The sequence below is a fragment of the Triturus cristatus genome, chromosome 2_2 (assembly GCF_964204655.1).
Source record: "Triturus cristatus chromosome 2_2, aTriCri1.1, whole genome shotgun sequence".
NCBI lineage: Eukaryota > Metazoa > Chordata > Amphibia > Caudata > Salamandridae > Triturus > Triturus cristatus.
This window is the reverse complement of record NC_140582.1, coordinates 1245194009-1245218780: the sequence shown is the minus strand read 5'-3', so window position 1 is coordinate 1245218780 and position 24772 is coordinate 1245194009. Positions and strand designations below refer to the sequence as shown.

General features: G+C 45.3%; 1 protein-coding gene across 3 annotated transcripts in view; it reads left to right on the top strand.

The window, feature by feature from the left end:
- LOC146863505 (uncharacterized) overlaps positions 1-24772 on the top strand; it is a 533358-nt gene that overhangs the window by 51843 nt on the left and 456743 nt on the right. For 2 of the 3 annotated variants that reach the window (XM_085642934.1, XM_085642936.1), the window contains exon 4: positions 10566-10842. The exons of the other annotated variant lie outside the window; for it this stretch is intronic. The gene's annotated coding sequence lies outside the window, so the exon portion shown is untranslated. Of the gene's footprint in view, positions 1-10565; positions 10843-24772 lie in introns of those variants that run through there. 3 annotated transcript variants of the gene reach the window in all.

Genomic DNA, 24772 nt, shown 5'->3' with positions numbered 1-24772 from the left:
ATTGGTTAAAACCTTTTGAAATTCATTCGTGAAAAACCTACTGTAATAAGTGATGCCTACAAACTGAGGTAGCAAAGCCCTCCCACTACGGACATCTTCAAGAAACAGTGTGAGGGTATTGTGGTCAAGCGCTTCTCAGTGGTCCCGTGAATAAGTACTAGACCAAACCTTGGCTGCACCTTGTTAGAGGGATTCTGCAGAGTCAAAGAACTATGCTTGGGATCATAGAACCTTAGTAGGCAGGAACAGAGTCATCCTACCACCTGAGAACCCATGACGCCCGGTAGCGACTAGCTATAGTGTCTAACTTGTCCTCCTACTCGTTCACAAGGGAACAAGTGATTAGACACCCCATCATTTATTTATTTATTTATAGTCAGATTTGTAATGCGCATGGCTGCCCCAGCGACGGGGCATCCCAGCTCCACCAAAGACCTTGAGAGTGAGCATGGAGGGAAAAAAAGGAAGGTTACGCCGGATAGAGCCAGGTCTTTATGGCTTTACGAAAAGCAAAATGATTCTGAATCTCTCTGATAGAGACTGGGAGCGAATTCCATAGTTTCGCCGCAAGACTGCGAAAAGAGCGACCTCCGGCTCTAGCTCTTAAACCTCGAGGAATACAGACCAAAGCTTGGTCAGCAGACCTTAAGGTGCGCCGTGGCACATAGAACGCTAGCAAGTTAGCCAGCCCCAAAGGAGCTTGTTGCGTCAGAATCCTGTGAGACACACAGAGTGTTTTAAACTGAATTCGTTTCTCAACAGGTAGTCAATGTAATTTAGGCAAAACATGAGATACAGAGTAAGATTTCGGGAGTGCCACAAGAATGCGTGCCGCTGCATTCTGTATTCTCTGCAGGCGCCTAATACTGGACTTATTAGCACCAAGATAGAGAGAATTACCATAGTCCAGTCTAGATAAAATCGTCGCCTGGACAATGGTTTAGGAGAAGAAAAACCCAGTAAAGGTTTTAAACCTGGCAGGAGCCCAAAACAGATCGCTGCCACCGGTTTTGATTGAGTGTCAAAGGTAAGACCATTGTCAATCCACACTCCAAGGTTCTTTACTGCCTCTTTAGGTGCAGGAGCCGGTTTGAGACGATCCGGCCAACACTGCTCGGACCACATGTCCCGATCCTTCCCGAACAGCAAAACCTCTGACTTGCCGGCATTCAACTGCAAGCAGTTTGAAGCCATCCAATCCGCAACCTCTAGCACGTCCTCCTTAAATTTTTCAAGGTTGAGACCACATTTCTTCGAGAAGGCAATCACCAATTGGGTGTCGTCAGCATACGACACCAGTGACAGCCCTCCTCTTTTAGCCACCAACGCAAGGGGTCGAACATAAATGTTAAAAAGTAAGGGGCTCAATATTGAGCACTGCGGCACCCCCTGTTGCAGGGCACACTCTCGCGAATAGAAAGGTGGGACCAAGACCTGGAAAGATCGCCCCTCTAAAAAAGAACTAAACCAGGCCAGGGCTGCACCCCCAATTCCTATTTCCTGTAAGCGTTTTAAGAGTATCACGTGGGAGACAGTGTCGAAAGCGGCACTTAGGTCCAGAAGAACGAAGGCCGCGGAATCACCAACATCAAGACTACCACGGATTTCTTCCGTCACTGCCAACAGAGCTGATTCCGTACTATGGAGAGCATGGAAACCGTTCTGCGAAGGATCCAAGATGGCATTAAGCTCAATAAACTCCGTGAGAATTGTATTCACATGAGATTCAACCAGCTTAGCCAAAAAAGGCAGCTGGGATATAGGCCGATAACTGCCCGGCACAGAAGGATCCAAGGACGGTTTCTTTAGAAGGGGAATCACTTTAGCGTGCTTCCACACCAATCGGAACCGATGCTGTAGTCATGGAGAGATTGACCAAGGCTTTGCTCACCGGAGAAATCAAGGCATGAAACTGACGGAAGTGAGCAGGTGTCAGTGGGTCGGCTGGCGAGCCCGATTTTATTTTCAAACAGAGGGACTCAAAAACAGTGGAGGACAATAAAGGAGAAGATGACAAATCATTACCCACCAAGGGTCTAATATCCCCATCCACAGGATCAGAAAAGACTGTGGTCAGAGGAAGACTTTTATAAATGACCTCCACTTTGTTAAAAAAATAACTGGCCAGATCATTACACTGACGATTCGAAGAAATCAGTGAGTCCCCTGCAACACCCGAGCTCTTCAATCAATCAATCAATCAATGACACTTGTAGAGCGCGCTACATACCCGTAGGGTCTCAAGGCGCTGGGGGGGGGGGGGGGGGGGGTGCCGCTACTGCTCGAACAGCCAGGTCTTCAGCTTCTTCCTGAAGGAGAGGTGGTCTTGGGTCAGGCGCAGGTCGGGGGGGAGGGAGTTCCAGGTCTTGGCGGCCAGGTAGGAGAAGGACCTTCCTCCTGTAGTAGCTCTTCGGATGCGGGGAACGGCGGCGAGGGCGTGGTTGGCTGAGCGGAGGTGGCGTTTGGGGGCGTAGAAGTTGACTCGGCTGTTGAGGTAACTCGGGCCTCGGTCGTGTAGAGCTTTGTGTGCGTGGGTGAGGAGGCGGAAGGTGATTCTTTTGTTGACGGGGAGCCAGTGAAGGTCTCTCAGAGGTCCGGAGATGTGGCTGGTTCGTGGGATGTCGAGGATGAGTCTGGCTGAGGCGTTCTGGATCCGCTGGAGTCTCTTCTGGAGCTTGGCGGTGGTACCGGCGTAGAGGGCGTTGCCGTAGTCCAGACGGCTGGTGACGAGGGCCTGGGTGACGGTCTTCCTGGTCTCGGTGGGGATCCACCAGAAGATCTTCCGTAGCATGCGTAGGATGTTGAAGCACGTCGAGGAGACTTTGTTAACTTGCCTGGTCATGGAGAGGGAGGAGTCCAGGACGAAGCCCAGGTTGCGTGCGTGGTCTGTCGGTTTGGGTGCGGTGCCCAGGGCGGGAGGCCACCAGGAGTCGTCCCAGGCGGAGGGTGAGGAGCCCAGGATGAGGATCTCCGTCTTGTCCGAGTTCAGTTTCAGGCCCTTCATACCTCTTCATACCCTTGAGCAAGGAGAATATTGTCTTAGAGGGGTTGGTGCTTACCGAAATGTTTTCGGCAATAAACTCCGTCCGTGCTCTCCGGATTAATTTATGATAGTGCTTGATTGATGCTTGATATTTGCTTTTAGCTCACGGATCATATGAGCGTCTCCACCCACGCTCAAGCTGTTTGCAACATTTTTTGGCTTTGGTCAACGAATCATTGTACCAGGGATTAGACTTCCCTCGATCGTTATCACCCAGTTTAGCCGGAATGCAGCTATCCAAGCCTAGCATCAGCCAGTCATGGAAGCGCATATTTGCAGCCTCCATACCCGGTGGCAACTGAGGACTATGGCTGGACAAAAGATCCGAAAAAAGACTGACGTCCAGCGTGTGCCAGGGACGCTTTAAAACTGGAGCAGAATGTTTCAGAACCTGCTTACCCTGCCACCGTAATGAAAAGAACACCAAAAAGTGATCTGTCCAAGCCTGTGGAACAGCTGACCGAACCTTTAGCGACGTAAGGTTAGAGAATATGGGGTCCAGTAAGTGCCCAGCAGCATGAGTACACTCGGGAACACACTGATCCAGCTGATAAGCCTCTAAATCTGCCAAAAAGCTGGCGATCTCCCCTTTCCCACTATTCTCAAGATGAGGATTAAGGTCGCCTAACATAGTAAAATTCGCTGCTCTGCTTGCGTATAACGTGACTTTATTCCATACATTTTCCCTAAACGCACTAGATGGTCCTGGGGGGCGATAAATGAGAACGCCGGTAACAGTAAAATTATAATTCAGCATGATTTTAAAAAGGGCACTTTCACAGTCAGCTATATTCTCTTTAGTAAAACTACAGGAGTATGTGTCCTTAATAATAGCTGCAATCCCGCCCACTCTATTTCCCACTCTATTGACACTCTTCATCACAAAACCTTGTGGAAGAGCCAGCCAGCCACTCCTGAGTAAGCCATGTCTATGTTAAAAATAATACATCTGGGGATTCTTCCACTAAGAGGTCATAGACCTCGGCATGATGTTTCACTAACGACCGGCAGTTCAGACTTAAGAACTTAAAATCCGTGTAATCAGGAGGGCGTAATACAGACTCCTTCAACTGAAGTTGAAACGAACAAGACTTACATTGAGAGGGCCCGTCCAGGGAGACCCAGGCTGAGGAGGGGCATTTAATTTCCATTGCCAGGAGCTCGGCGTGCAAATACCTTAATGGACCAACCAAGAAATGTATGGGGGTTCTGGCATCTGGCGACGGTCAGGCACGGACGGGCGCAGACGGGCTTGCCTTAGGTGGGCCAGTGGCGCGCCCGCTGCGCGGACACATCAGTGCCTCCATTTAAAGTGTCAGGGGTAAAACAACTATCCCACTGACCTAGGCTAACCCCAAGATGGCGGACTCGCTCCTTCAATCCCGGAGCGTACTTCAGCCTTTCCCCCACGACAAGCCACCTACAATCAACGCTGTACCCTTCCCGGCTCTGCACAAGGTAAGCGGGAGACAAATTAACAGAAAAAATGCTTTCACACAGCAAAGGCTAAAATACAATAGAATTTACATTGATAAAATCATGTGCAAAATACGCTGCTACTGACTCTGCTAACTCCCGGCTCACGCCTCAGGAGTCTAAGCTTGGCGCGGTCGCGTTTGTGCCTCCACTTAAAGTGTCAGGGGTAAAACAACTATCCCACTGACCTAGGCTACCCCCAAGATGGCGGACTCGCTCCTTCAATCCCAGAGCTTACTTCAGCCTTTCCCCCACAACAAGCCGCCTACAATCAACGCTGTACCCTTCCCCACTCTGCACAAGATAAGCGGGTGACAAACGAACAGAAAAAATGCTTTCATACAGCAAAGGTTAAAATACGATAGAATTTACATGGATAAAAACATGTGCAAAATACGCTGCTACTGACTCTGCTAACTCCCGGCTCACGCCTCACTCCTGACCCTCTCAGATATCGCGGTTGCAGGACACACCCTTTCACTCTTACACTCATACTAGTCTACAGAAAGATCTGACAGAGACAGGAGAAAAGTCTAAAATGTTTAATTTAACTATTGTGCTCTAGTATGCAGTATACTTGCCATAAGGAGTAGGAAAATGTCTAACACAGTGTCAGCATAGTAAGTAGTCCATAAATCATAAAAGGAGCTGTCATTATACAAGACAGGGCAGCCTGGCCCCCTCCCCTTCTACAGAAGCACGGTGATTATATCAGACGATCTATGGGTATTGGCAGCAGACCCCGTACCTTAGCCTGCACGGATGAAAGTTCTACATCTCAGGTGCTGTCACGATCTCTTACCTGGAAAGATCCCTCTCCAACTGTGTTGCCACCTATTTTGTACCTAGGTATATGGTAAAGTACATGTTCCTAAACAACAGCTGCATTTGTGTGTTTTGCTTATATGCTGAGGCCAGAGCAGAACAGAATAACAGGGAGCGTTGTTGTGTGACCGTGTCTGGGGTGTGCAGACTAAATGCCAGGAAAGGAGAGAACGCAAAAACAATGGCAGGTTCAGTATGAAAGTACAGGATGGCACGAAGCAATATATTGTTTCCGAACCCGAGCACACCTATCATATCACATGCTGAGTATCATCATTAAACAATATAAACAGGACAATTTCATAGTTGTTGCACTTTTAATTTTTCTCTTTCTTCCGTTGGTCCAGCCAACACGTGTTTCGTCGCCCGGGAGTGCCCCCAACTTCCTCAGGGCTAATAGGTATGAATAGATGATGATTTCAGCCTTGAGACCGGTTATAATTCCGTCCCGGCCACAAGGGCAGGGAATAAAAAAGGTCCGTCTTGAAAGATCGTGTCCTGTCGTGTCCTGTGCATAAAATATAGTTGTGATCGTGACTTCTGTAATGTCCAACTTCAATGAAACACTTTCATGCTGCGACGTGAGTATACGTCCGACTCTCGGTCCCCAATACGGCCGCGTATTGTTTAATGATAATAATCAACATGTGATATGATAGGTGTGCTCGGGTTCGGAAACAATATTGCATGTGATCCCTAGGGATTACGAATTGGGAGGGGCGGGTGACCCCTCTTCCCTTGAGCACCTACAGAGAGTTTGCACCAACTAAAATACTGGAAAGGGAAAGCGCCATTACCAACCAGGGACTTATCATCCATTCATTGTGATACAAAGCAAAACATGTTTGTACTGTAGCGTGTGCAAAGCAGAGGACAGTCTGCGACGTGCTCATGCTAACATAGGGAAAACAACGATGGGCCTGCACTGGACATAGGACAACATAAAGCACAGTCCACTAGAGGTATAGCGGCTAATGCTGCTTTATTGAGGAATATCTCTACTCCGGATATTTGCAGAGCAGCCACGTGGAGATCTGTCCATACATTTAGCAAACATTACTGCCTAGACTCAATGCTAGAGCAGACACTCAAGTAGAACAGGCCTGTCTCAGAAATCTCTTTACTTAAATGGCTCTCCTTAGTTCACTCTGTCTTCTCCACCGTGCTCTGTGGAGATGGGCTTGCTACTCTATTTAGTGCCTATGACTATAAAAAGAAATCCCCTACCAGAGAAGGAATAATGTCTTACCTGTAACTGGTTCACTGATACAACGTTGATGTAAAAAAATATCGATGTTAAAAATATCGAGTAAAAAATATAGACAACAAAAATCTCGACTCCTATACTCAAACAGGTAAGTACAAAAATATTGATGTCAAAAATATAGATGTATAAAATATTTACTTTTATAAAAATATAACATAAAATAATATATTAAATATATTAAATATTAAATATAATTTTAACAACATAAAATACATTTATTATACATTTTAATAAAATATAACAAAAAAAGTATTGAAAAAATTAACACACAAACATAATAATTTATACATATAAATTTACTTTAAAACAATTACTGAACTATTATTTTTAATTTATGTTAAAAGTTTAAAATATTCAACAAAATAATATATATGTCAAAGATTTTCAAATATAAAAAAACTGAAATCTATAATAAATGAAAACATTAAACTATTAAAAAATATTTGAACCTACATTTCACAATACAATCAGTGCAACAGTGGGGATAGTGTTGGATAGCAAAGGGGTAAAAATAACTATTCCCACTCCAGTGAGTGCAACAGTAGGGTAAGTGTTGGATAGCAGAGGAATTAAATTTACGATTCCAACTCCAGTGAATGCCACAGTGGGGAAAGTGTTGGGTAGCGGAGGGGAAAAATGTAGTATTCCCACTCCTGAGAGAGCAACAGTAGGGAACATTTTGCATAGTGGAGGGGCAAAATGACTATTCCCTCTCCAAAGAGTGCAACAGTAGAATAAGTGTTGGATAGCGTAGGGGTAAACATTTTCATTTCCACTCCCGTGTGTGCAACAGTAGGTAAAGTGTTGGATAGCAAAGGGGTTAAAATTACTATTCCCACTCCAATGAGTGCAACGGTAGGGAAAGTGTTGGATAGCGGAGGGGTAAAATTAACTATTCCCACTCCAGTGAGTAAAACAGTAGGGAAAGTGTTGGATAGCGTAGGGGTAACAATTACTAATCCCACTCCACTGAGTGCAACAGTAGGGAAAGTGTTGGATAGCGGAGGGGTAAAATTAACTATTCCCACTCCAGTGAGTGCAACAGTAAGGAAAGTGTTGGATAGCATAGGAGTAATAATTACTAATCCCACTCCACTGAGTGCAACAGTAGGGAAAGTGTTGGATAGCGGAGGGGTAAAATTAACTATTCCCACTCCAGTGAGTGCAACAGTAGGGAAAGTGTTGGATAGCATAGGAGTAATAATTACTAATCCCACTCCACTGAGTGCAACAGTAGGGAAAGTGTTGGATAGCGGAGGGGTAAAATTAACTATTCCCACTCCAGTGAGTGCAACAGTAGGGAAAGTGCTGGATAGCAGAGAGGTGAAAATTACTATTCTCACTCCAGGCAGTGTAACATTAGGGATTAGTGTTGGATAACGGAGAGATAAATATTGCTATTCACACTCACTTATAAAAAATATATATATATATATATATACATATATATATATACATATTTATAAAAAAATCTGCAAATCAGAAAAATGGATAAACAATATTTAAAAAATGATAAATCAAATATATTAAATATATAAAAAGAAAACATTATAATATTAATTACATATAACAAAAACATACAAATATTCTATTTAAAAAATAACAAATACATTAAAAAAAAAATTTAACTAGAAAATACTGACACACTGAAAAATATATTTATACATAAATGTATTTCTTTTATTTATTACCCTATAGCACCACACCAAAAACAAAACACTTTAAAATGTTAATTTTAATTTACTTCCATAATTAACATAATTAGTAATAAATTGAAAAATATTATTAATTAAAAAAACTAATAAACATTAATTGACTACACACACTTTAAGACTATAGTATCCACATCACACACCTTAATTAAACTATAAAATAATAAAACACAATTAAAACTTATTTTTAAATCAAAAACTATTACTGTTAAAAACTAATGATAAAGTAATTACAATGTATTTAATACCCACCTTTTACTCCTTTAAAAATAAACCAACACATAAAAAAATAAACAATTACCCAAAATAAATATCAACGAATTAACATTAATTAACCACTATATATTAATTAATTAAACACAAATTTCTTTTCACCCTTTACTCCAGTCAACACCACAACACACACCTCAAACTAATTACAGAATTACCATAATAACATTTTAAATAATGTAATTAATATCAATTAACAACAAATGAACAGTAAAATTAAATTTACTACTCAACACCCTTTATCCATACAAACCCCAAAACACACACTTAAACTTAATTACACAAATGCCATAAATAATTATTTAAATTAATTCACAACCAAATATTAATTCATCAATTAAAAATAAATTACTTCCCACTCTTTACACCTGTAAACACCATAACACACACCTAAAATTAATTCCCCAATTACCATAATTAATTACCAATTAATAAGTATTGTTAATTAACGACCAATTAATAAATAAATAATGATAACTTACTTTATACATTAAAAACTATAAATTCTGAATCAAACAAATAATAATAATAAATTAATTTAATATAATTCAATCACTTCCCAGCTTTTCCCCTATTAACCCACAACCCGCTATGGAACTAAAAACGCAAAATTAAAAAAAAAAAAATATTAACTACTAAAAATGTAACACATATATTTTTTTTAAAATACATATAAAATATATTCTACAATACATAACATTAATTAAAAAAATTATATTTGTAACAACAATTTTTTTTCAAAGGATATTAAACACTTCAATATGTTTAACATTGATAATAATTACTTTAAGTTGATATTTTTGACCTCAACATTCTTGCTGTTGATATTTCTTAACCACGATATTTATTACTCGATATTTTTTTTACTTGATATCCTTCTGCACACCCCCGCAACTCTAATTCTCTTGTAGGGAAATTTCCAAAATAGCCATAAGCAACCCTCCCTCCTCCCTGCTGGGGTAGACAGAGGTAACCATGGGACCTAAATATCATCACTCGTCGCCTCAAAAAGAACTGAAAAGCTGCCCCCTGCTGAGCATGATGGGATACTGGGTGTCTGTGGGTTCTTAAAGGCGCGGCCTCTGATTTTAACTAATCTAATGAAAGCTTATGCCTCTACTGTCCTGCTCTCCTTCATCTCTATGCTCTATCAAAAAAGGGTTTGTGAAAGAGATTTATGCTGTTGTATTAAAACATCATGAAATTATACACATATTTAATTCTTCTCGAATCCTTTAGGCTGCATAATATTTGTCTTTCTTAAGTGGCTCGCTGGCCTTCCTGAAGAAACGTGGACATTTAAACTTAGAAAGTTATATTGTGAAAAAAATGCTCCCCGGAAGGGTGGCGGGACTGTTCTGTGGTTATGACTATAATGTAAATTGCCGTACGAGAGAACTGGAGTTACAGGTAAGAAGCTATTCCTTCTAGACTGTCCCGTTGTATGCTAATGTCAGATAGGGTGTTGAGGTGCTTTGTGACATCATTCTCTGGGTCACCCCTTTTATTTATTTAGGCGTCTCAGGATTCGTGTTATGGATTAAATTTTGTTGAGGGTTAGAGTTTGCATTGTTTGAAAGGGTCTATCCTGTGAATACAGGTCAACCCAAAATCCCAGCTGATGTCATCAAATAAACATTCATTCAGGCCCCTTTACGGTGATTTTTAGAGGTGGGGGGCTGAGGAAAGAGAACTCTTTTCTTCCTCTTCTCTGGATGACTCTTTTAATAACAAGAAAATAACTTTATATTATGTTTCTTCGTTACCACTCCATGCAAGACGTCTTCCTAACCCGAGAGCTCTGCTCAGAGGGAGCAGCTGAGTAGCTTATCTATGCTGCATGTTTCGCTTTGGGAAGATCAATGAAATATATAAACGTGTGTTTGTGTTTTGGTTTGTTGTATCTGCTGACTTACTGGAGGCTTAAAGTTAGTTTACAGCTTACACATGTTTCTTTTATTCATTTTTCTAGAATGCCACATCAATAAGACAGATGTTTAAAGGGTCTGGATGAAAGCCAAGCCTCAGGAATTTCAACGCTGGACACCACTCTATCCGGAAATGTTACAGACCCTCTAAGACACCCAGTTCCTGATTGGAGGACTGATTTTTACAAACCAGCTGGGAGAAAGATCAAGTCATTCTGTTGCTTGCTGTATATGCATGAATACTCTGCAGTCGTACAATCTATGCATAACCTTTTTAATGATTTTCTCACAGTTTCAAATAAAGGGTGCTTGAAGAGTCAACATCTGTCCTCCCCGACTCTTTCTTTTTTTGTATTCTATCTTGAAAGTGCAGCTGTCACCAGATAATTATGTGAGCATCACTAGAGAGGGGCTTTGGCTCCGCCCACATGTCGTGAACCAGGAGTACATGTTTTCATTGGGCAGAAGTTGTGTGCTTCCACCAAACAAGTGCTTGCCGTCCAAGCAGCTGTGATCATTTGTTTATGTATCCCGCTGCCCGAGCTTGAACTTTAACGTATACAAACATGACACTAGAATGTTATTAAGGTGTCTTGAATAACTAAAATAATTTATGTTGTTTTTCTCTGGCAGCAGCACAGACGGGAGGGGGCAGGAATTAGCCTACATGGATTTTTAGGTCTGGCTTGACATTGCAAGTGTCTTTGCTTCCACATATATACCTATCCATCTCCGTGCTATTTACTAGTGGTGCTTCACACATAACCGTACAACATTCCTTTTAAGCCAGACCTACTGGAATTACCACTGCTTGTTCACATTTTATCCCGTGCTTAGCATGTCCGGTAGCCTGCATAACACGTGTTTGCTAAAGATTCCAGGGCACAGTCTCTGCCATGGACATGTGTAGCTGGAGGTCTGCACTCTGTTTCTGGTCACAGGCGGTTTAAACCCTGCAGTATCATGAGCTCCACATTTCATCTCAGCTGGCTTTATAAGCACAATTCAACCGAGGAAATAATGCACTGACTGGTCAGGAACTCTGTTTTATCTTCCTCTTTTTATCAGACTTCTCCCAACTTCCACCCGTTTAAACTTGGCTGAGACAGCAACGGGATAGCAGGAAAGCCATTAAAATACCGCCTGGGTCAAGGTTGCGCTTCGAGCGTTTTGGGGTAGAAATACTGAAAACATGGCTTCTGCTGAAGCCCAACTCCACCAGCGGTAAAAGGCTTCCATGCCCCCCATATTTCCATCCAGAAACTAAATGGAAGTGTGGGGTATTACCGCTGCTTCTCCCACCTGGTATTACTACATCCTCTCCTGTAATTACCAGTCAAGTATTAAATGTTCTAACGAGATAAAATGTACAGTTAACTAATCAGTCATTTTTTCCTTCTTCAAGGAACCCAGGGATATATGTAAAAGTACTTAACACCCCCAGAATGTCAATCAATAAAGCTTTATTCGACAGTTGAGTCATAAAAGCACATTACAATCATAACACAGAAAACATATAAATTATCTAAAATTTTTAAGACTAAGATTAAATTCATATTACAACCGTCGCTAAAGCTAAAATCAGTCTAAAACCCATACAAATATTCTCAATTTAAAATATCACATATGTTAGAATTACTGTTTGTGTCCCCGACCTTTAGGCGAGCATTAAGAAAACTTGTACATTTGCAGTGGATTACTATAGGTTGCCATCATAACTCAGGGCTTTGGTCCGTATGCCCCAGGCCCACCCTAAGAACTTGGCCACTGCTTTACAAATAAGAGGAGCAGTGTCAGTACTCAAAATACGAAGGGCTGTGCGATAGTTCCTGGTACCCAGCAACTTACAGACGGGTTTTATCCAGGTTTTCCGGGGTATCATGTACATTGGGCAGAAAAATAGCAAGTGTTCTACGGATTCACAATCCTCAATACAACTATAGCATTTGTCACTTTTGTTTTGGGGGCTCCCCCAACTTGCAGTAAATTCTGCAACCGGTAGGGTGCCCACCCGTAGCTGGAAGTATAACTTACGATCCGAGGGCCTCTCTATTAAATCCCAATACCTCTCTAGCAATGGCCTAGCTTTTAGATCGAGGAAACGACCTGTTAAGTGAGAGGAAAGTCCTTGCGTAGTTTCTATCATGAAAACCCATTCCCAGTATATAGCTTTCAGCTTATCCTTAGAAGGGAAAATAGCGTTTAGTGGGTCATTCCATAATTCGATCAAACCTATACTGCCCAAGAGGAGCTTAATGCTACGCAGCCGATGTATTTTATGTGATGAATCAGTTTTTAGTATGTCACTGAAGCCACTCTGATAGTGTGCAAATTCCTCAGTGCACCAGAGTCGGTGCCAATAAAGAAGTGGACGAAGCTTTACAAGATGGACTAGTGGCTTTTTCCCTAAATCTAGCAACAAAGGGCGCAGTGGGGTGCTGGCTGGAAGACTTGTAATTTTATGCAAAAATGCATTTTCAAGCAACGTCAATTTGTTCGAGTTACTAAAGCCCCAGAGCTCAGACCCGTATCAGCATGAACTCAATACCATTGTCCCATATACTTCAAGGACTGGTGAGATTGGTTTTGTATGTGAGCTTTTAAATTTAGTTAGGAGGGCACCTGATTTTTGTTTATGAAGTAATGCGGCGCAGTCCAGTTGGGAATCCCAACGCATATCCTTCTGTATTGTAATGCCCAAATATGTGAAGGAGGTCACCTCCTCCAAGGGCAAATCATTCATAAGAATTTTCCCCCTGAATGACTTGTGTGCGTTAAAAGACATAAATTTGGTTTTTTCAGTGTTGACCACCAATCCCCTCAGTTTACAGAACTCTTCAAAGCGTCCTAGTGCCTTTTGTAGACCACTTGGGGTCTTGGAAATAATCAACGTGTCATCCGCGAACATGAGGATGGGGACGCGTGATCCAGCCAGAACAGGTGCATCAGTGGGGGTCTGCGAGAGAAAGTCGACCACCCCATTGACAAAGAGCGAGAACAGGGTTGGAGCCAGGACACAACCCTGCCTCACACCCCTGCCAACCGGGAAGTCTTCCGTCACCTCTCCCACATCCCCCCAACGGACCCGAGCTACATTACCCTCATGCAAGCGAATGACTACAGAAAGGAGTTCAGGTTCAAGTCCCATTTCCCGCATAACTTCCCAAAGTTTAATTCGTGGGACCAAATCGAACGCCGCTTTAAGGTCCACAAATACAGCATTTAATGCGCCCTTGCCTAAAATCACCGTCTTCCAGTATAAGATGACGAAACGGAAGATTTGATCAATTGTGCTTGTTTTCCGGCGAAAGCCTGCCTGCATAGGACTTAGAATATCCTGCTCTTCAGTCCATAATAGAATCTTGTGTAGGAATAAGCGGGCCACAATCTTCTGTATTGAGTCTATTAAGCTAATTGGCCTATAGTTGGCCGCAATAGACTTGTCCCCCTTTTTAAATACGGGGACTATTTCTGCGCCCTTCCACGAGTCAGGGATGTCAGCACCCTGAGCGATTGCATTTGCGAGGCGCATAATGTAGCTGCACCATAGGTGTCTATCGCCGTTAAACACGTGTGCTTCTTCATAGTGGGCATGGCAGTAAATGGCACCAGAGTTTTCTTCGTCACTGGGAGCTGCATATTGTGGTTTGAAATGGTCAACCCACGCATTCTTAGCCACATTATTCTGGGGGCGCTCTGGTAGCCCCCCCCCTATCCCATTTATATATGTCCCAGAATTGCTTGCTGTTCCTACACTTACTAGCATCTAGGAGGTCTTTCCACTTTTCGTTATCCCACATTCCTTTTGCATCTTTCAGTGTCTTCCTATAATGTATCCTCGCCAGTCTTACCAAAGATACGTCTTCCATCCTTAGGGCGCTGCCAAGTTCAGCTCGTGCTTTCTTGCAATCAGTGTTATACCAACCCGCAGTGTTACCTAGCTTGGAACATCTATTAGAAGTGGTTTTAACAAAGTATTTCTTCAAACCCTCAAAGAGTTTGTTATGTGCTACCACCACGGAATGATGGGAACTCATGTCTACTACCATTGTTACAGAATGTCACTTTTCATGGCGTTCTTGGGACATTAAGTCCATCGCCTTACTTACAAGGCAGCATTAAGCCACTTAACATGCTTTAATGCTGCCTTGCAAATAAGGCCCCTTTTCATGCTACGTGTTAGAAAAGGTAGATGGACCGGGAGGGTCGGCCGGGGTCAGGAGGAGAGGTCTCCGGGGAGAGCCGTCTCCAGCGATCGTACAGACAAGTAACTTCCCCCCCACAGACAGATACCACACACGGATAAGGTTCAGTGTTCTTTATAAGCACTTATTTAAGGTACGGTTAAATGGTACAAGGAGGTCTGGACTCAGGGGTCCCCTCGATTAGAGTCTCACAAGGTAGGGAAGGGGGTAGCGGGACAGTCTATTTACCAATCAGGTAGTTCGGATGAGATGATGATGAGCTCACAATCCTCGAGCTTGGTGATTAGGTGGTATGGGCCGCGGCAGCGCCAGCAGGTCCCGGTGTGGATGGTCGTTACAACGGGCCGCGGCAGCGCCAGCAGGTCCCAGGAAGATGACTGTTGCAGAAGGCCGCGGCAGCGCCAGCAGGTCCCGGTGAGGATGGTCGTTACAACGGGCCGCGGCAGCGCCAGCAGGTCCCAGGAAGGTGAAGGTTGCAGAAGGCCGCGGCAGCGCCAGCAGGCAGGACGATGGTTCACAAGAGCGGGCTACGGCAGCGCCAGTAGACCGTCAGGGTTGAGTTCACTCGGTGTCTCTCGACTCCAGGATACAACTGCCTTCCTGCTCCGGAGCTGCCCCAGTTATAGGGCAGGCGCCCTTTGATGTCCGGACCCTCGCACTTGGAGGTCGGAGGGTCCGGGATGAAGGTGTCCAGACACCCAGCAGGGGGTGGAGCCAGTGCCTGGGGGAGCTGGGGGCGATCGGCACCTGGCGGGGGAGAGCCCTTGACACTTCGTTCTCCCATTGACCTGCCAAGTGGTCCGCTCACCTCCTGGGTGGATGGTGGTGCCGGGATGTCGGGGCCGGCCAGGCCCGGGGTTAGGGTCGAGGGGAGGCCGTGCGGCCGCGTGGTGCAGGGCCCAAGATGGCGGCTTGACCCGGCCGGGAAAGCCGGTGGGGCTGGACCCCGTGATGAGTAGGGGTCCGAGGGCAGAGGGTCCGTCGGGAGACGGAGTACAGGTGCTTGTTGCGGGGATATGCCAGGTGGGCCGGGGTTCGGGCCCCGTCGAGCGGGGAGGGAGCGAGCCGTTTGTGAGGCCTGTCCAACACTACGCTTAGGGGCCGATTCCGATCCGGGTCGGAAAGCACTCCGACCGAGCCGGATCCGGAGTGTTTTTCGACCGAGCCAGACCCCTATAGTCTGACCGAGCGAGTACGATGCGCATGTATGCTGTCGGACTCGGTTTGGTCGGACTCACATAGAAGTCAATGGGAGCCAGTTGTACGACACGTTCATGCGCTCCCATTGACTGAATGGGTACGTCTCGAACAAGTGCGCCCCCTACAGTGTGTACGCGTCGGTGCCATCCGCATCGTACATGCCTGTGTTGGGGAGACCCATAGGTCTCCCCCTGTGTCCGATTCGTAGGGCTGTGGGTGTCAGGGGGTCCGATGCGGACCCCCGAAGTCCGACTCTGGGAGCTTTTGCGAGCCGGACACTCCGTCTCGCACAGGCTGTCCGACGCGTGCATCGTACTGGCTCGGTTGTAAATCGCATCCATTGCACGCCACGGTTAGCTTCCGACCGAGACGTATGGAGCGGTTTGGACCCGGAAACGAATCGGTCGGTGAATCTCACATAGCTCGCATCGTACTTGCTCACTCGTACAGCTGTACGAGACGGCTAGAAAACACGCGTACGGCTTGTAGTTTTTACGGCCGGATCGCGTTCGGTGCCCTTCCGACCCGGAATCGGCCCCTTAGCGTAAAAAGGGTGTGCGGTGGAAGTTCCGCCGCAACACCCATTAATTTTTTACACTGCTTCCTATTTACAAGGGTGGCGATAATATGGGGCAGCGCCAAAATTAAGACCAACAAATAACCTGGTCTCAACATGGCGGAGCGTCTTGTGTCATTGACACAAAAGAATGGGGTGGGGTGGGGTGGGACTCGGCGTTGTGTGCTCCGTGTGGTGGGACAGTGACATATACAGAAGACAATACATGTGAAACAATTACATACAAGGGGGCATTTCAGGCAAGACGTAATGAGCTTTTTTACAAATTCAATGTTAGAAGCTTTTTGAGTAACAACAATTGCACTTTTTTAACACACTGGCTTAATGTGCAAGTTGTTAACATGTATTGTATTCTTTTTTTTTTCCCCAAAGGATACAGGATTGTGTCCCACAATTAGTATGTTATTGTATTTGTTATTTTTACATTCTAGAAATAAATAGGGTTGTCCGGCTGGACATCCCATAATATAATATAGCTTCGATTCTGGACTATATTTATCCCAAGTGTATTTTCCCTCTTTCCAAGGACCACTGTTTCCTATAAACGACATTCCATACACCCGCCCCATCCACCAGATGCAAGTGGGTGCCACGCCAGCCCCGAGGACGGCCTGCATCGTGAGGTCACGTGATGGGTTCTTCGGGCGTCGGACGTGACGCTATAAGCAGAGTAGGGGTGGGGGTCCACTTAGTTACAACTGCTATGAATTGAATATATTAGACTTGTATGGGACATCCAATATTTTGAGTGGGAAATGAAGCTTTTGGAATACCCCCACGCCCTTTCTAGAACCTTCGGCCTAGTGGCCAACCTGCAAACCTTCACATCAGCTCGACACGCAGCTAAGCTTCCTGGGGATAGAGTCCTGTACATTCACCAGCCCGAGTCCAAGTTACGAGCGATCCAAGTAGGTTCCTCGAGTGGCAAATGCCGTCTCCCAGCAACTACCCCTGCGCCGCCGATGGGCATTATGCAGAGATGGCCTTGGACTTGCGAGGGTCTTTTTGTATAATCTTTAAACAGATGTTTTTATGGAATACTGAAAATGCGGATGCATTTTGGAATTCCCTATAACCCCTGTCCCCGACAGAAAGCAGGAGCCTAGATTGGTACAAAATGTCTTGATACGTCGTTAGGAAGGGTCAAAGTTGAAGGACGTGCAGCCGGTCCTGGGAGTCACCAGTGGCCTGCACAGAGCTCGCCTCATCCCAAACCACCCAGCCCCAAGACACGTCTAGACTGCAGTCCCTGTGCGGGCCACGCCTGTGCAGGAGCGCCGAGGCCAGGCCATGCCCACGGCAGATGACACCTGCGTGCACCCGCCATCGCTTCCGGGTCTTCGTTTCACGGGCACGGCCCTCCACGACCGATGGATGGGAAACTGGTGCAAGGGTTGTATGAAGACATCTGCTTGTCTGGCCCTGGCTCTTGCGCAAGCGTGAATGTTCCTCCCTGGTGCCATCAATCAGCGCGCCCGCCCTGCTTTGCATATTCGGAACACAAGGTGCAACGCGTGCCACACCTTTTATTACAGTAAGAAGGCGCGTTTCCTGGTAAGCGCATGGTTGCATAAGTGATACGCAATCTATGTGAGTGTGGAAAGGGCAGAGTCAATGAATAGAGTGGTTATCGAGTAATCTTATTGCAGACCAAAATATTTGTGGAGTATCATTTTGACTAGAACTGCAGTTTTCTTAATATATCCAATTATTTTTTAATAGAAGTTGAATTATTTTTAATGTGTTAAAATGCATCGACAATAAGGAGAGAATGTTGCACGATGGGCTTCAGCACATAATGATTCCCTATTTTACAGTTAATTGTTTCATACTTTATGTACTTGCCTCACACATTTCATCCCGTCCACAGAATCTTTTTCGCCAGTTACTGGCCCTGTTTGTAGTAGTTAAATTACACATGAGACAATTATAGGGGCTTGGTGTTTATTGAAAATCTATAATTCAATGGACCGAGTGAATGGCCGTCTCCAGAGCTCACAGACGTGAAAGACGCAAACAGCCAGGGGTCTGGACCGCTTTGATAACTGATTCCTATTTTTCGTACCTATGAACTACTCCCAGGTTTCTTATGTGTGGTACAAACAAGAAAAGAGGCCACGTTTTCAGCTCTGTGTTAGTCCGTGAAAAGATATTCCACAACCCCCAGGCCCTGGGGCCCGTCGCCTATCTTCGCCCAACAGAGCCCTCACGGTGGTTTCGTGGCGCCCTTTCACATTCCATTATTTACACTTTTAAACATCATCGGTGTTATATCATGGAAGCTGATGAGGAAAAATATGTAGGAAAGTGGTGCCCGCTCACTAAATCTGAAATGAACGGTATTCACAAACATTTGGAGAACATTTCCCGCGCTTTTCTGCACATACATTACAAAAGAAAGAACCACGTGGAAGGGGGCGGAGTTAGGACTAATGTGGGAAAAATATTTGAGACTAAAAAGTTAAAAGAAATCAAAAGTTGTATTTTGTAGCACAAGTTTCCTAAGCCTAAAAAAAGAGCGATCTGCTCAACCGAGTCGTAAATAACTGGAATGCAGATATTTGGTGAGCACCCGTCACGTGCCCCTGTTACCTCCGCCAGGTGTCCGTTACTCTTAAAGATGGCAGAACGCTTTGTGCACAAGATAAACAGGTGGAACCCCGTATGTCAGATGTTACTTGCCAGAATGAAGGCCCTGGTTTATTCTTTTAAATGCAGCTCTAAACCGCGTCACAGCAGTTTTGAACAAGCATTGGCATAGCCAATAGGTCTCGCCTTTGAGACCTTATAAGTGTTTAGCCATGCAACAGGTGATGTTGTTGCACCAGGGATATTGTGCTGCAAAACTAAATACTTATACCCAAAAGCGAGAACTATTGGCTAGGCCAATGCTTGTTTTAATATGACACGTTATTCCGCATACCATTTTTATTACTATGCAAGTTTTCACTTCGTATACTTTAACACTTTCAATGTAATGGTATGCGAACTAAAAACTTGCGTAGTAACGGTTATTGCTAAGTAATAACCGTGTAGTAATGGCATGCGAAATAACGTGTCATATTCGTCAGGCACACCCCTAAGTTGTCCTGCCTGATGTGACCCACACTTTTAGGAATCTGCCATCTTTGTGTTGGCAGGATTTAGGACACTGGGTCAGGGTCATGCCCACTTCCCACATGAAGTGGTCATGTAAGAGACGTTAGGGGCAAGTACCCATTGGCTACTGCCCTTCACCATTTAGGGGCCCCCTGAACCCAGGAACTCTAATCAACTTTGGATTATGAAGAAGACTAGAACCAGGACCCCGCCGAGCCGCAAAAAGGAAAAACAGAGGAGCAGAAGACTGACCTGATGCCAGCTCCACCAGCCGTCTGACTGCTCCCGACAATTCTGCAAAAGTCGGCTCTGCCCTGGGCTCTCTACCTCCACAAACCCCAGAGGTCCTCCAGCATGTCGAAGAAGCCCCAGAGATCTCCCTTGGAGCCGAGGAGCGACCCTTCTGAATCCAAGAGGCCCATAGCATCTTCCTGCCAAGCCTGATGATTTTCCGACCTCCAAGAGCCCAGCTGTGCGAATACCCAGAGTAACAATGACATTATCCAACCAACCTTTGTTTCCGAGTCCAGCGCCGGACTCCAACTCACCGAACCAAGAACCAATCGATGAGGGTCAGCCGCATCGTGGAGATAGCCCTAAGAGTGACCCTTTGTTTCCGAGTCCGGCGCCGGACTCCAACTCACCCAACCAAGAACCAATCGATGAGGGTCAGCCGCATCGTGGAGATAGCCCCAAGAGTGACCCTTTGTTTCCGAGTCCGGCGCCGGACTCCAACTCACCCAACCAAGAACCAATCGATGAGGGTCAGCCGCATCGTGGAGATAGCCCCAAGAGTGACCCTTTGTTTCCGAGCCCAGCGCCGGACTCCAACTCATCCAACCAAGAACCAATCGATGAGGGTAAGACGCATCGTGGAGATAGCCCCAAGAGTGACCCTTTGTTTCCGAGTCCAGCGCCGGACTCAGACTCACCCAACCAAGAACCAATCGATGAGGGTCAGCCGCATCGTGGAGATAGCCCCAAGAGTGACCCTTTGTTTCCGAGCCCAGCGCCGGACTCCAACTCATCCAACCAAGAACCAATCGATGAGGGTCAGACGCATCGTGGAGATAGCCCCAAGAGGGACTCCACTGCCCAGCTGTCGTCTAATCTCTTGACCAGGCTGAAGGAGGCACTTGACAAACAAGTGTCTAACGACCCCAAAGACCCTGCACCTGAGGCTCCCGGCCCGAATTTACAGAATCCAATTGGTGCTCCTTGTTGTTGAGATCCTCCGGCACCGAGTCTATAATTGGGAGCTCTCTGACTTGTATCCAAGTCCCCTTTTTCTGTGCTCTTCCAAATGGCCCCTGCTTTATCCAAGCGCGTTTTCCGCACAATGACCAGCCCCTCTCCCTGCTGCACAAAGACTTTGGAGCACAGCCCCGACCGATGTTCGAGTAGAGCACTGGTCCCTGACCCTCTACGAGGCCAATACCAAAGTAGGTCCACCAAGAACGCAAATCAAATATAGGTATTCGAGGTGTGCCATTTTTCTCCCATAGGATAACATTGTGCACAATTGTGCACACGTGCAAACTGTGTTTCTAACCTGCAAAACATACTTAAAAGTGATTCTATGTCAAAGTACTTACATGTACCTGGTTTTTGAGTTCAAAAACATAATTTCAAAAATAACTGCATATTTTTAAAAATGGTTGTGTATCTCCTTTTTGAGTGTGTGTCTCGTATTGACTTGGTGTACGCAGTGAATGTCCTAACACCCTTCTCTGATAAGCCTCTGGCTGCTCGACCACAGCTACCCCTAGAAAGAGCACCCTGGGATTGCTGGAGTAACCCCTGTCCACTCACCTGGACTCTGTGCGCACTACACCTCGCTTTGATACAGTAGACACAGAGCCAGCTTCCTACAACCGATTGTTGTAACTTCGTCAAGCTTGACTCTTAAAAGGATGCTTCCCATCTATGGTTTTCTGTGGTTTTTGAATCTCTGGTTTATTGAATCATTTCACATAAAATAGTGGCTCAAGACCAGCTGAGGTAGGAGAAAATGGCCAAGAGGCAGTTACACATCTCAAGAACAGAGGTCTCGCGGATGTAGGGGTGGGCAGTGACATTTGTAACAGCCGTACATACAGCGCATGCCTCTAAAACATGTTACTTGTGTGTGGAGTTCGAGGCTATAAATGCTACCTCAGGGCAGCTACAGTCTTATAACCTGCACCACTCCCGGCACATTTTAGGGCATTCTGTGGGACGGTTCCTACTTAGTTAGTAAGACTGCTTATTTGGGCAACATAAGCATTAAACTATGTGGGGCTGAGTCCACGCACACCATCAGAATATGTTGACTTAGTACCAGACTAGCTCACAGTTTGTCATCTTTGCCCCTAACCTGACAGGGGGCACCAGATGGTGTTTGCATCCTCAGAACATGACAACCCTAATATCCCCAAGGAAATCATGGAAACAGATCTTACCCTTTCGTTAGTAAGTCAGGCATCCCAAAGGGGGATACAAGAAGCGCACCGAGTGGCGTTTCAAATATTGTACAAAATACGTACGCGGCCATGATTGATGGAGGGAAACCAAATAGTGTAACCAGCATTACAAGGATGGGAAAGAATGTGAATAATTTGACCACCGTATTATTGCATTGAATATAGGGATACATATAATTAGATATTCCTACTTAGTGCTTCCTATTATGATAAGCATAGGGGGGCAGATTTACAAGCCCCTTGCGCTGCCAGAACGTCACTTTTTGTGACACACTAGCAGTGCATTTCTTAGCCTCATATTTACAAGGACAGGGAAAGCCCCCCTTGTAAATATGGGCCCTTTACAAGCAGCACTTTGAAAGGGGCGTTCCATGGGTGTTGCTGTGTGTGTTCCCACGCAGCACCCACGGAACCAGACATATTTCCAGAATTACGAGAAATCGTAAATCTGGAACTGCGTCAGTTTGCTTAGCCAGGCGCAACGAGGAGAAATGTTTTAATTTCTCCTCATTTTTTCCTCTTTCAATGCATGCTGCATTCCACAGTACTCACTGGAAGAGGAAAATGCCTGTAGTGATTGTTTTTGTGCAGTAAGGTGCCCCTTCCTGCACAAAAACAATCTCCCCATGGCCCAGGCATCCTTGCACCATGGTGCCAGGGTGCCTGCGCCGGCACATGGCAGCTGTTTGTGCACTAGCACAGGGGAGAGCACAGGAATGCAACACATCATTGTAGATATGTCGCATTCCTGTGCTCTGAAAGTACCGCAGCCTGGAGCAGCCAAAGGGCTTGCCGTGCTCTGCAGTGGCACTTTCTTGTAGATCTGCCCCGGGGTGCACTGGTCTGCTAGAGCCATTAGTGTGGTCTAACTCCCCGTTTACCTGCTTATATATGTCATCAGGTAGCCAGTCTTGCAACAGGTCGCTGTCCTTCTCAGGATGATGTTTGGAATGCAGCTGGGCTAGAATTCAGGCACGGGCGACCTTCGACAATCCATCGAGATGCTCCTCTGTCTAAACAGAGGCGTAGTCCAGTTTATATAATAAACTGCACTCTTTCATTCTGTGTCTGAGTCCTGGCCCTGTTGTCATTGTTTATTCTATCCCTCCCGAGCAGTCCCCGAACGGACAACAACAAACAAGGGCGTTTAGCGCAGTGTTCTACGTTCTTCTACAGATTGTTCTATGGACTGATAATGTGCCAGAGCTCTGAGTGAGTCTGTATTAAAAAGAGCATTCAATCTGAGTACTATCTAGAGCATATTGTTCAGCCTGAGTGTTATTACAAGCAGAGACTGGAGTAAGTCTGCATTATCGACAGCAGAGCTCTGAGTGAGGTTCAGTACTATCATGAGCAGAGCTCGTAACGAGCCAGGACACTATCAGTTGCAAACTTGCAGTGTGTCAGAGTATCAGCAAAAGCTGATCTCTGAGTGAGCCAACTGCTCCGGTGTATTATCAGAAAGAGAGCTCTGAGTGAGCTAAGTAAGCATGTGTATCATCCGAAGCAGAGCTCTCAGTGAGCTAAATGTGTCTTTGTACCATTAGAAGCAGGGCTCGAAGGGAGCCAAGTGCAGGTGTATTTATTTATTTATTTTTTATTTATAAAGTTTTATATAGCGCAAACAAGATTCCGAAGGATATCAGAGAACTTTACAAGAAGGATGTAAGGAAGGACATAAAAGCAATGTCGACATCAAATAAGAATACAAAAACAGGAAACATCGCATAATTACAAGGCAAATTAGACAGGGAGAGTAATACAGTAGATGGGTATATAGCAGGCTATGCGGGGAGACACACTATGCGGTAAGGAAGAGCAGCATCAAATGTCGGTGCAATGGTTGTAGGGTCGTTGGCTTCGAGCAGGTGAGCTAGCACAATTAAGGTAAGAATTTCTTCATTAGGAATCTTTTGGCTTCCAGTTCGAAGGCAGTCGTTGAGGCGATTCTGCGTATTTCCGGTGGAAGAGAGTTCCATATCTTTAGGGCAGCACCGGAGAAGGCTTGATGACAAGTTCTCTTTTAGCTAAGAATGAGTGGTTTCAGGAGGAAAGTGTTAGCGCTTCTTAAGGCTCTACCACCACAGGATAGTTCAAGCTTTTGCGCTAGGAACCTGGGGGTTTTGAGATGCAGAGCTTTGAGCGCCAGAACGGCAATCTTTAACTGAATTCGAGCTTCGTAGGGCCACCATTTAAGAGATTTTAGGAACGGGGATATTTGCTCATTTCGTTTGGTACAAGTCACCAATTTAGCCGCAGCATTCAGAGAGTAACACTGCCATAGTCAAGCCTCAGCAAGACAAGCGCTTGGACCACATGCTTGAAATCGGTTTGTGGAAGGAATGGGTTGATATTCCTAAGTGTCCTCATCAAGTGATTAGCTCCCATACATACATTGCTGATGTGATTTTTCACATTCAGGTGCTTGTCAAGGGGGACTTCGAGGGATTTGGCAGAGTCTATGATGATAGGGGTGCAGTTGAAAGCAGTGAGGTGATGTAGCCAAAGGTCTAGCTTGGAGACGTGGTTCTGAGGCGAGAGGAGAAAGAATTCAGTTTTGGAGGTGTTGAGCAGGAGATGGTTCTCAGTTAACTAAATTTGTGTAGACGTTAGGGTAGCGCTGAGTGAAATGATGTCATCCGGGGATGAGATTTTCAGATAAAGTTGCATATCATCTGCATACATATGGAAAAGAATGTTCGTGGAAT